The sequence below is a fragment of the Macrosteles quadrilineatus genome, unplaced genomic scaffold (assembly GCF_028750875.1).
Source record: "Macrosteles quadrilineatus isolate MER2022 unplaced genomic scaffold, UCM_ALF_1.0 Scaffold_21__1_contigs__length_2333173, whole genome shotgun sequence".
Classification (NCBI taxonomy): Eukaryota; Metazoa; Arthropoda; class Insecta; order Hemiptera; family Cicadellidae; genus Macrosteles; species Macrosteles quadrilineatus.
Genome location: NW_026542614.1, coordinates 1,639,909 through 1,653,420, shown reverse-complemented (window position 1 = coordinate 1,653,420; position 13,512 = coordinate 1,639,909). Strand labels below are relative to the sequence as shown.

Here is a 13,512-nt window from a genome sequence, read left to right as displayed (position 1 = left end):
GCCAGTGGTATTTTAGCGAATTTCCCACATAGGGAATAAGCTATTACCGTAGTACTGTACTCATGGTAAAACCTGGACCCGGGACCGATTTAATTTTTCATTTTGAGGTCCCTAGAGGCAAAAACACCATCCGTTCAAATTCATATACATATGTCCGTTAGCTTGATAACTCAAGCAAAAATGATCCGATTTTGATGAGTTTTGGTACAAACGTGTAAACATACGGTTATTCGAACGAGTTCGCGATCCAGCATAATCGGACCATGGGAACGGGGGTTTATATGGGGGATTTTATGGGGTAAAAATGAGGTTTTCCCATTTTTGACCCAAAAAAAAACCAAAAAATTTGCAATTTCTTTTTTAACCGTTTTGTAGAGCTTAAAAAATCAAATAATTTAGTATATTGAAGCGCTGTTCCTATATTACATTCTTTAGAAGAAAATTAAAATTGTTGTAGTATACTTGTTAATGGATATATACTGATCAAATTGGCAAATTTATTTTAATTTATTTATTTATTATTTATTTAATAATAATTAATAATTTATTTAATTTAATTATTTATACCACAAAGTAGGAATAAATATGTCTTATTTATGGAAATATTTTATTAAAAATGTAATCAGAAAAGTTGAAATTCACTTAGTTTGCAGGTTTCCTGCGGCGGGGGTATTTTACGTTTTGAAAGGGAACGGATTTTTAACATCCATAATATACGGATTTAAAAGATTTTTAAGGACTCGTTTTAGTCCTGCCAATGACGATAAAAAAGTGTAATCTGTGTAATTATCACATCATACAGCACTTATTTTAATGAACAATTTGATTTAGGATCTACACTTAAACTCTATTTCAAAATCCACCCTGTGCCGGAGGTTACTTTTCCTCTTGGATTGGTCGCCACCACTTCTCGGGGGGTGAGAAATTTTTCATGAGAAATAGGTGCACAATCAGGTAGTTTTACTAATAATTCCAAGCAACTTTTGTTCTGTGAAAATACGATTTCAGACGACTTTTTACGAATTACTGGGGAAATATGCATTTAGTCGAAATACCCATTGAGAGCAAAATATTCTATAGCTTGTTTTAAAAACGTGTATTAATAATATAATGCAGACCTGTTGCTTGTTGAATGTTGATTGGTATTTTCAAACGCAAAAAATGGAAAGCTTCTAAAGTAGGTACACTATAACCAAAAGCAAAATGCGTTTCGGGGAAAATTTTAAAGACTTTTTAAATTATATTTAAAATCTTTATCTTTTTTTATAAAATTTCTTAGCATTAAAAGCGAGTTATGAAGAGAAAATGTCAATCCCTATTTTTTTTGTTGCAAAAATAGTTTAATAATTAATTGTCTCCTTTTTTCCAACTTTTTGGAAAACCCCGATGCCACTTAACAATTCACTTGAATGCGTGTCTTAGGTTCTAAAATGTTTAACCAGTTTAAACAAAATCATTTATTTTTCAATAAAATTGAGCTTGATGTTAGAAAATCATGTCCAGAACCAAGGAATAATCATATTTAAAATATATATAAAAAAAACAACGAATGAAATCCAAAATTTAAAAAAAGTACAAATTACAAAACTGCAAGTATTTCTTTAAACAAAAATTTGTTAATAAATTTTTAAAATTTAATTTTGTTTATTTAATTATTTTTGTCGGTACCATTCTAATATGATGGTCTAATGAATGTCTAAACACTCAACCACTTTCTTTAAGAAAAACTTCCAATTCAATACAGAAAAAAAATGTTCTGCATTTTGAAAGCCGACCTTTCTCCCTTTGAAAGCCGAACAGGACATCGGAAAACTCAGGAAATGTCCAAAGTCCTTCTCGATAGAATGGTCTGCTACAGCGTCCGGGATTTTACCGTTAAGAGTCTTATTATGCGCGGCCACTCGAGTGGCGCGCGACCGCGACTGCTCAAAGGCCACTTTTAGCGGGCCATGTTATCATATGGAGCTTATTAAGCGACGCGACTGCGGTGGCGAGGCACGCGACAGTCGCCGCGACTGGCCACTCCAGTCGCGCACCCTCGCTACTAGTCGCGAGCCCACGCGACTGTCGCGTCACCAGCGGGCCATGTTATCATATGCTGTTTATTACGCGCGGCCACAGTCGCGGGCCACAGCGGACCCTACTCTCTGCCCTCGCCTCAGTCCTGATATTTGTTTCAACAATTTATTATATTAATTATATTATTCATATATTAATAAATATTGGTTTTCTTTTCCGAGTCGGTTCGGCTCTTCTACCTGACCGATTTTTATAATTTTGGCCTTAAATTAAAGGTATTCACGAACAGATTTGCCACCAAGCATCATCATTCATGTATCTACTGTATTATTCGACCAAACAAATCAATCAGATTTTTTTTAAAATTCTTACTTCAATTAAAGCCGTATTTCGCCAGTTGTGATTATTATCCTATATGTTTTGGTCTAAGAACATTCAGTAAAATGCCAACTTTAATTTTGAGCTATTAATTACTAAGATCGGACGTACGTGAAGCACGCTACTGAATCACGAACCAACAATAATAATTATTATTTTAACACTTATCTGCAATTAATGGTACGTAACTCCATTTTAGCGAATTTCCCATATAGGGAATAAGCTATTACCGTAGTACTCATGGTAAGACCTAGACGCGGGACCGATTTTTTTTTTCATTTTGAGGTCCCTAGAGGCCAAAAACACCATCCGTTCAAATTCATATATATATATTTATATATTTATATATATATATATATATATATATATATGTGTGTCCGTTAGCACGATAACTCGAGCAAAAATGATCCGATTTTGATGAAATTTGGTACAATCGTGTAAACCTACGTTTATTCGAACGAGTTCGCGATCCAGCATGATCGGACCATGGGAACGGGGGTTTACGGGGGGTTTTATGGGGTAAAAATAGGTTTTTCCCATTTTTGACCCAAAAAACATAAAATTTAGCAATTTATTTCCAAACCATTTTGTAGAGCTTAAAAAAACCAATAATTTAGTATATTGAAGCGTTATTATGCGCCTAATGGTTACGGAGAAAATTCCAAAAAATTGTAAATTTAAAATTCCCATGTTATTCTTATGGAGAATAAGTAAATTGTTGTAGTTTGCTTGTTTATGAACATATTTTGATCAAATTTGGAAAATGTTTTTATTTCTTACTAACTATTAACGTTTTACAAAAAAAAAAACAGTTTTACCCTCCCTGATGCAGCAAACCTAAGTATACTAGTTAAACTAATTCTATTTAAATAGAGAATAAATGTTATATTTTTAAGTAGACATTTCAGTGTAAATCCAATCAGTCAAATGGAAATTCGCTTAGTCTGCAGGTTTGCTGCGGCGGGGGTATTTAGTTATTCTACATGTCTTAGACTTAAAATGGGACTATCCCTCAAATCAAAGGCTTTCATTTGAGATGCTAACACCATTTGAATCAGTTAAGTTCAAGATACTGTCTGTATTACTCAATTATTACCACTATTGTGAATATGTTGACCCGGGCAACGCCGAGTTTTGCTGCTAATATTGTATTAGTATTACGATTAAATCAAGTCAAAACCATTATAATATTTAATTTGAGGTAAGTGATTGCCTCTCCTTAGCTGAAATAAAATTATTAATTTTCTTATGCGATACGGATAAGTCGCCTTATATTCTTCCTAAAAAGAACGTCTCCCGGAAACAACCAAAATACATCTTGTCGTCATCTCTGAAATAATCATATAAAAACTGAAAATTACCCTTGAGGTCTTACTTTTAGTAACGGATTGACTCCCAATACTTTAGTTTCGTCTTTGTTTACGACGCTTAAGTAAAAGTAAAATAAATAATTCAGCTTCTTTACTTATTCACTCTGAGAAACTACATGTATGTCTGAAAAAAATCTGTCAGTCGCATGGCCTCGCCACACCTGTCGCTACCCCAAGCCACACCTGTCGCTTGGGGTAGCGACTGGCAGTCGCGGTCGCGCGCGACTCGAGTGGCCGCGCATAATAAGGCTCTAAGGTCGATTCACACACATCAGTCCAGTCACAGTTCCGTTACAGTCCAGTTGCAGTCCAGTTACAGTCCTGTGACAGTTGCATCAGCAATTTCTCAGTCAATTGTCCGTCAGTTGGTTTAAGTCAGCCTTCCGTCTCTAATATTTACAGTAATTTACAGTCAAAAAATTTAAATTTTAAACCTATATTCTATTAAATTATCATTGTCCATTTTGTTGATTGTTACAAACAGTACTCAAAATACAAACGCAACCATTTAAATAACAATAACACTATTTTCTAACCTCAAACAGTTCCGTGTCAGGCGTCCGAACAATCAAAAAGTATCGTTGGAAAGAAATCTGAAATTGACTGACGGATGCCAGCAGAGTGACTGACGGGACTGCAACGGATAAGTGTAGATCATGTAGATAGCGCGATAGAAAATCCATTATAGAATATTTTTGTTAACTGTGACGTGCCTGAAGTGACTGGACTGTGGCGTGCCGTAACTGATGTGTGTGAATCGACCTTAGTCTTGATGTCGAAAGCTGTAGTGTCACAACATGAACATGTACAATTAATTGTATTTTTAGTACTTAATTTAAATTCAAAATAAATGTATATTTTATTATTTAAGACTTAGTCAATGCAAAATACTTGTTAATCTAGCTGAATAAATGACTTTGGAATATATCCGTGATTATAGGATTATAGGACTATGTGATGTAACTTACTTAGGTATTTACTTTGGTATCGCTGTGTTTAAGCGTAGAGTCATGAGCTGGCTTTTAAATGGCAGGGAGCAATCAGAAGGATTACTCAAATCGTTGTACTCATAAATTTCTGCAGTTTCATGCGTCACCAAATCACTTTTTTCCTTCATTGCTAAATACCACTTACAATCACTACATTTGAATTTTGGATGTTTCGTTGAAATTAGGGTTTTTTTCTCTCTTTTGTTCTTGTTATATTTTTTTATTTACTATCATCATTATAAGTACTCCTGAATGTTTATGGACCTGTGTATAGCTGTATTAGCAACTCATTCCCAAACACAGACGGATAGTCTACTTGGGAATTATTTTCCCTGTACACACACAATTTTTAACAAACATGTAACATCTGACATGTAACAAACAGCTGAGTCGTATCAACGCAAAACTCACAGAGGTGGTGGAATATCTGTTTTTGTTAAAAATGGATTAAAATATAAACCACTCTCTCTAAATAAATTTGCTTTTGATCTTAATTTTGAATTGAGTGGAATTGAAGTAAATCTCAGTAAAATAGGAATTGTCAATATTATAGGTCTTTATAGATCCCCTAGTAGTAAGGCAGAGATATTTTTTGAGCATTTTGATAGTCTATTATGTAAGTTAGTGTCTAAGCAGAAATTATTTGTACTTGTAGGGGACTTTAATATAGACGTCCTGAACAAAAATGACCCTGTGACTAAACAGTTTCAGGACATACTCATGACCTATTCACTCCAATGGTCGGTGGACTCACCTACCCGTGTGACTGCCACCACTAAAACTGCCATTGATAACGTCGTCACCAACGTGCCCAATAGTCATGTTACTGTAATTGAAACTGCTATATCTGACCACTTTGCTCAGGAGACAATTATCGGAGAATGTTTACCGGAACTTGACCCCCCTTTTATTAGTATGAAACGTGACATGTCCCCAAGTCATATATCTCTTTTAAATGAAAATCTCACTAAAGAGACATGGACATTTATAGATAGTTTTCTATCAACAGAAGAAGCTTTTAATGCATTTAATAAAGTTTTAATTTATAATCTTGATGTAGCCTGTCCATTAAAAAAGTGTAGAAAGAAAATAAAGAATACAAAGAATTCCTGGATCACCCAAGGAATTCTGATTTCACGACAAAATATAAAATCTTATTCTCTGATATATAAAACAACCAGCGATGAGCAATTCAAAATATTTTTTAAAAGATACAAACGAATTTATAGGAAGGTTATTAAAGCAGCAAAGGCTTATGCTATCAATAAGAAAATAAAAAATTCAGAGAACGTTTCAAAAACAATATGGAGTATTATCAACAATATAAAAAACGATAAAAAAGTCAATCCAATTGCACTAAACGTCAATGGAAACCTTGTGAATAACCCAGAGGATGTTGCCAATGCTTTCAATATTTTTTTCCAGTCAGTTGGCGAATGTAACTTAAAACAAAACCCAACACCTCTTAACAGTCATTTCTGGCCCAATCCGGTATCATCAATGATTTTAGCTCCAGTCAGTGAGATTGAGGTTGCACGGGTCATTCATGATCTTCCATCAAAAAAATCTGACGATATTAATGGCATGTCAATGTGGACAGTTAAGCAAATTTATCTGCCAATACTGATCCCATTGACAAAACTCATCAATCTGTCACTTCAGTCAGGAACTTTCCCATCTGCATTGAAAATTGCAAAAGTCATTCCAATATATAAAAAAGATGATCCACAAATTTTAAATAATTACCGCCCAATCTCAATCTTACCAGTTATGAGTAAAATATTTGAGAGGATCTTTCTCACTAGGCTTCAAAACTTTTTGGAAAAACATAATATTATCTCAGAAAATCAATATGGATTTAGACAAGGAAAATCCACGATAGACGCTGTAAATAAATTTATTGAAGATGTAATTGAAGGACTAGAGAATCGAAAAAAGACACTTGGTGTCTTCATCGATCTTTCAAAGGCGTTTGATTGTGTTGATCACGACATACTGTTAAGGAAACTGGAGCTCTGCGGCATCCGTGGAGTCCCACTTATGTGGCTTAGATCTTACCTCGAGGGTAGGACCCAGTACGTACAGGTGTCGACTTGCAGATCAAAGACCTTAAGGGTCTGTCAAGGGGTCCCACAGGGTTCAATCCTTGGTCCAGTTTTGTTCTTAATTTATGTTAATGACCTCCGCTCCTCTATGGTCGGCGGAAAAGTCATACAGTATGCAGATGACACGACTCTCTATTTTCAATCAGAATCCCAAGAAAGTCTTGAAATTGAAAGTTTTATCAATTTGAACGCATGCATCCAAAAGTTTCAGTCTGAAAATTTAAACACGAATCAGTCAAAAACGACGTACATAAATTTTTCCCTTCGTCACCGTAACGACGAGACAACGCCAACTGTAATGATGGATGAAACCTGCCTGAAAGAGGTTGATTCCACAAAGTTCTTAGGGATGCACTTGGATAGAGTGCTGAACTGGCAAAATCATGTAGATAGCATCTGTCCAAAAATTGCAAAAGGGGTTTTTGCCTTGCGTAATCTCAAGCCTTTATGTTCAACACAAGTTTTGGTCATGGCCTATTATGGCCTCATTCATCCCCATCTTTCCTACGGATTAAGATTGTGGGGGGGTTGTGCCAGACAAAATTTTAACAGGGCATTTAGGCTTCAAAAAAGAGCCATCAGATTAATTGCAAATCTGAGGCGGAGAGAGTCGTGTAGACAAGCATTCAGGGAGCTTGGAATTTTGACCCTACCTTCCCTGTATATGTTGGAAACGGCTGTATACTGCCGGTTTCAACATAAGCCTATCCAAGGCACTGCTGTGCACAGCCACGGGACTAGAGCAAGGGAAAGTTTTCGCACTGTCCAACACCGAACAGCTGCATTTGAGAAACTTCCTTCTCAAGTAGGTGTCAGACTCCTCAACTGTCTTCCTGAAAGGCTTAAAAGTCTGGAAAGTTCCCTTCTATTCAAAACGAAACTGAAGCGTGACTTAATAAATCAGGCATTCTATTCGGTGGATGAGTTCACTGCACACCGTTGGAGTTAAGGGCCATAGTATTATATTCCCCAGGGGTTATGAGTTAAATATTTTAAGGTTTTCTTGATAAATGTATAATGTTTTTTTAGTTTTCCTCCATTTCTTAATGTATTGATTAATTTGTTTCAAGTTAAATTTAATAAAGTGTAATTTTATAAAATAACCCCTATGTAATTATGTAATTATAAATAATAGAATCACACAATGTAAAAATGCTACACAATGTAAAAATTGTAAAGAGCAATAAATAAATAAACATTAATTAAGGAATAAAGAGATTTTGATTGGATTTGATTTATGATGAGGGCAAAATAAAAATCAGCTGCCTTTCTGTTGCACTTAATTGGACGATTAAGGCCATTAATTATTGTTATTTAAAAGTTAAAGACTTCTGTTAAGTGTCTACACTCAGTGAAATTTTAAACGAAAAGAAGCACACACCATCCAAATCCGTAAAATTTTTGTGGCGTGAATAACACACCCCCGCAGTGTAATCATTGAATACCTACCGTAAATAAACAAATAAATTTTACCGGCATTTTTAATATAAGTGCTAATACCTTGACTATATAATTATTTAATATTACTTGAACAGGGATTGTAAGTTAATATGCAATATCATAGACTAACCAACACAAGGCAATATTCAGTAGAAGAAATGCGTGTAGGGAGGAGAAACAAAATTTGCTACGGCATTTGTGTTTGGTTTAAGAGTAGAGTACTTTTTAAAACTATTTATATAGGTACCTTATATTAAAAATGAAATTGTAATTTGGACTATATGTTTTCATATTTAAAAATACTGATTGATGCTAATAAAAAACTATTTAAAACTGTTTTGTGGCCTACGTGACTTTTAGTACAACGACGATATACTGATGGCAGCGACTGAAAGTAATTACCTCACAGCCACAACATTGTTCGTGTTCTGTTCGTTTCTTCGTCTCGTCATCCGTCCTCGTCGGGGAGAGAAAACTACCATTGCGTACTCTCTCCCATCGCAGGTTTTGCAACGTATATTATTGTTTATTTGTGCATAAATATGCTTCGTTTAGCGAATTTTAAGGCGATTATTGTGATCAATCGTGCATGTTTTGAACTTACGTAGTGGACGACAAGTAACTAAGTTAAGTGATCTTGTGATTGTGACTATTTATTTGTACGGAGGTGGTGTGCCGGAGCCTAGCTACATCTAGCTGGGGAGACATAGTGGTAAGCTGTTAATTTGACATAAGTGAATTTTTTATCTCCCCCTTTGAAACTGTTGATTTAACTTAAACTAATACAATATATAAGGTTGATTCTTATACTAGATCATAGTGCAAATAATTTATTGCTGTGATTTGAAACCAAGCTCAATAAAAGTTGTCAAAACTAATCCCAACCCCTAGATAGGCCTAGGCTGTTGTCTTTGTTTATGTTTTCTTCTTAGTTGGTAAAAAAATCGTGTTGGCATATTTGTGCAATATGACATCTTTAGTAGCTATTTTAAGTGCAATAATTTATTTTTAAATGTAAATTAGGCCTAACTGTTAAACCTAAGCCCCAAAACACTTTGTCAAGTTATTGAAGGGCAAGTTAATTTGTTTGTTTACACTTGCTTCAAGATGCACCTTATAGTAATATCGTCAGTGGTTTTATACAGTAGTTTATGTATTTGTTTCCGTTTGTATGTAGGCCTATAACTTAGTTAGCTATTTAAATTATTTAACAGATGCATTAGGCCTACAGGTAGGGCCTAAGTTATGTCATATGTCTAAGTAAGTAACTTCATGTAAGTTATTAGGTACTTAACCCTCCGAGTGTTTTGTGTAGATCTTTCGACTCACAAACACTGTTTACGGCGAAGGCTCTATGACTGACAAAATCGGATTGAGCTGGATCGAGTTAGGTATTGTTTTATTTGGCAGATTCTAAGCTTTCTCCCGAGGTCTGTCTCTAAGCGCTTTTTTTCTCAAGCCGATCATAATTGTAGCAGACAGCTGACGTGCGTATTTGTTGTGTGTAGCCTATTTGTTGTTTGTTGGTTTGTTGTGTGTTGAGCTTGGTTAACCTCGCACCGATGACTGATGTGTTTTATTACGTTTATCATTGTTTCAGTGTTAAAAATCAAAAGTACCGGTAGTGATATACGTGGTGCATTATAAGAAGATTTAAGTGATTTTGAAGGGCTGGTTGATGATCCTGAAGAAGTAGGTAGTGATATTGATGTAAATTATCAGCCAGATTCCTAGCTATGGTTAGGCTATGCATTCTTAGCTAAATGCTATGTACCGAAATCTGTTTTTTGCCCATAACTTATTTATTTGCAAATCTACCTACTTCCTTATATTATTATATTTTTGGAATCCTCATAAAATTCTGAACATAGTGGCTATTTTAAAATATTTGTTGACCTATAAATTATAACAATTTATTGAGCGCAAACATACATTTTTTAATTTATTTTATAATTTTTTTATAAAGTCGCGTTTGGACATTTAGGAAACGGGGTGATTCCTGGTGAAATATGTGAGAATCAATGTGTAATTGTTGGACGAAGGGATTTTAATTTTCGTTGTAGGCTAGTTGCTGGTTCGCTGTCGGCAAACCAAAGACATGGTGCTCTCCGTGCGTGCCGGTTTCGGTTATCTTTGAGTGAGAGAGCAGTAAATTATATATTGAGTGTATATTCCTTGTAAATTTTTCATATCGATTTAGTGAATCCAACATTCTTGAAGTGAGGAATTGTGTAAAATTGGTGTAGGCCTACGGTAGATTGAAGTTTTGGAGGAACTGTGCTTAGGGTCGGTTATATTAAATTCCAGTCAATAAGTATTTTATTGTATTTGGGACTGGAATTGCTTTTCCCCTAACTATTAACTTATCCTCCAAAACTTCATTTTATACACTTTTTAGGCCTACACAATTTTACACTTCAGGAAGTGTTTTTATAAGCTGGGCTGCACTTTACTTTAGGTCCTACACTCTTTCGAATGAAAATATCGATCGATATATCGATTATTCGATATATCATTTGGTTAGTTAGGTAAGGTTAACCTAACCTAACTAACCAAACGATATATCGAATGAAACAATCGAATAGTAGATATTTTCATTCGGTTGTTTAAGTGTAGGACCTAAAGTAAAGTGCAGCCATAAGCTGGGGTCTAGGTTCTAAATTTTTACCGCATGTTTTGTGGATGTGCCAGAAATCAAAACTAGTTGGCCTAAGGGTGTGATTAAATTGCATAACTTAGTAATCAATCAATCTTGACTACGGTAGATGATGGTACAATTTACTGGTCCCTTGTCAAGTAACTTAACTTATTTAATCCATCTTCAGTTCCAAAATCATTACTAGGCATAGTCTACGTTGTTGTTATTTTCGGTACGTAGTTCTTAGGTCCCACTCATGTATTGTCAGCTTCCTTATTTATTATTATTGCACGGTTTTTGTTACCACTGATATTAACTTATTATTTGCTACTTATTTATAGTTCATAGTTTGAATTAGCACGAATTACGATTTTAGAACTTTCATCTTTAGAGCTGCCATCTTGTAAATCTAGTTTTTAGACGAAATTGTATTAGGCGTAATGGAGAAACCGTTGGAATATATAAATAAATTTGACCTAGAACTTACATTTTATTTCCATAAATAATTATTTATAACATAAATTTTTGTGAGTAGGCTACCGGTACTTAGGTTTGCTGCTACGGGAAAGGACCTTCCCTTTAGACTATTTATTAAAGTGTGTTTTTATTGAAACTAGAGGTAGGCCCCTAGTCCAGTATCTATATAAATAAAATTAGAGTTTAGTCTGTAGGCCTACATTGTTCAAAATTATAAATTTTTAGATTATTTTTCCGTTTTATACATTAAAGAAGCTGAAACAAATCTCATCTCTATTTCTGTCTGTCGGTCTGTCTGTTACGGCCCAAAAGGCATTTTACGCGGCCTTCTCCTGAAAAACGAGAGTACCTATCAAGATCCAAATTATTTTATTGTATTCACTGGATTGGCGAGATTGTCTTTAGACATTAAAATATGGCCTCACAATTTTTTAAAATAAAATGACGGATGTTTAAAAACCTGATTTTGTGCAATTTTTGTCAAGTTTTCTCCCAATGTCCATCACATAATCATCTATGAAATAACGAACAGCTGTTCGGATCAAGATTATTTTTCTAGCTGTCACTGATATATTTACATTAAATGTTGTTTACAAACACCACAAACATTTCCAATAACGTTTTGAAAGCAAAATCCAAACCAAGTGAGATTAAAGATTTTCCTTACATAAAGGATTTAATTAATCGAAAGTTCAATAATGTGTATTGTAACCGTAAATGAAATTAGAGATTCTTTGTGTATACAATTGTTCTGAAGTTTTGATAATCGGGAAAAAGACCTTGAATCAGTGTTGTATAGGGCTGGGAACTTAAATTTATAAAATCATTGTCGCCAATAGCTTACTAACAAGTTTTTCACTCATTGACGGCGTTTCAATGGCGGTTGAGTGAAGTGTACAATGAAAAATCATCACTGCAGTGGGTGATAGTAACAGAGGTTTGCCGGTTTACGGATGATGCTAAACTCGCTTTTCCAATGTGTCACTTTCGGTTTTACTCACCGCTATGTGCTGCAATGGCTGGACCATAAAGCCAATAAGCCCATAGACTGTATCTTGGGTACGTAGACCTACCCAATTATTCATGACAACCTATTCGACGATGATCCTTGATACCGGTACTTTTCCCTACAATACATGTCTTACGTACTTAGGAAATCAAATTAAAAACATTAAAAAATACAACATTGTGTGATTTTTTCACATTTCCTTCTTATGTTAACTACATATACGAAACATAGTTTAGAGAATACGCAATCTTTTATATAACAAAAAGCTGTTTGGATGAGGTTGTATTGTTCAAACTGTCACCAAAATGTTTACATTAAAAGTTGTTTACAAATAATTCAATTAATGGGAAATAACTTTGATTTTCGATAACTTTTTGTAAGAAAATCCAAAACTAAGAGAGAGATCAATAGCCTCGGAACTGGATTAACGCATTTAATTGGTCGGATGTACTATAGTTCTTAACTGTAAACGTTGGTTTTTGGTACTGGGTTTTTCCTTAAAACCGGTGGTATCAACAAGAATAATTTTTACGTACCAACACATCACTATTTACAGATTAGTTATCGTTAGTGTTGCACCTTATTTATTACTTAGGATTCAATTTAACTGATGTCTTACTGTATACGTTTTGCTTTTTCTTTATATGTCATTATAATAGGTTTATATATAATAGTTTTGCCAGCACATCTGAAAATATGCAAACCAACTGTTGTTCTTTGTATAATAAGGTTTCATGACTACTATAAGATCCCCATGCGTAGAACGGGCACACAGCTAGTTAACTAACTAAAAGAACTTGACCAAAAATATGTAATTGAGCTGTACTGTACTGACTTCTCTGTTTTCACCCCATGCTGTAAAATAAAACATGTGATTAGGATTTTTTCCATTTGTTTTGATTTTTTTAAAGTCATTAAGTAATTTATTTGGCCAGAAATACATAAATGCATCGGCTGAGTCAGAAAATAAAATTTGTCCTAAAAATATAATTTCTTATTATAAAACAACTTTTAAACTAAACAATCCTACTAATATTATAAATGAGAAAGTTTGGATGTATGGATGGATGGATGTATGTTTGTGACA

At 34.4% G+C, this 13,512-nt stretch overlaps 1 protein-coding gene across 3 annotated transcripts in view; it reads left to right on the top strand.

The window, feature by feature from the left end:
• Positions 1-8,780: 8,780 nt before the first annotated feature.
• LOC129005403 (lysine-specific demethylase 4A-like) overlaps positions 8,781-13,512 on the top strand; it is a 45,426-nt gene continuing 40,694 nt past the window's right edge. For 2 of the 3 annotated variants that reach the window (XM_054434284.1, XM_054434283.1), the window contains exon 1: positions 8,782-9,013. The gene's annotated coding sequence lies outside the window, so the exon portion shown is untranslated. Of the gene's footprint in view, positions 9,014-13,512 lie in introns of all 3 variants that reach the window. The other variant, XM_054434285.1, reaches the window with a different exon arrangement.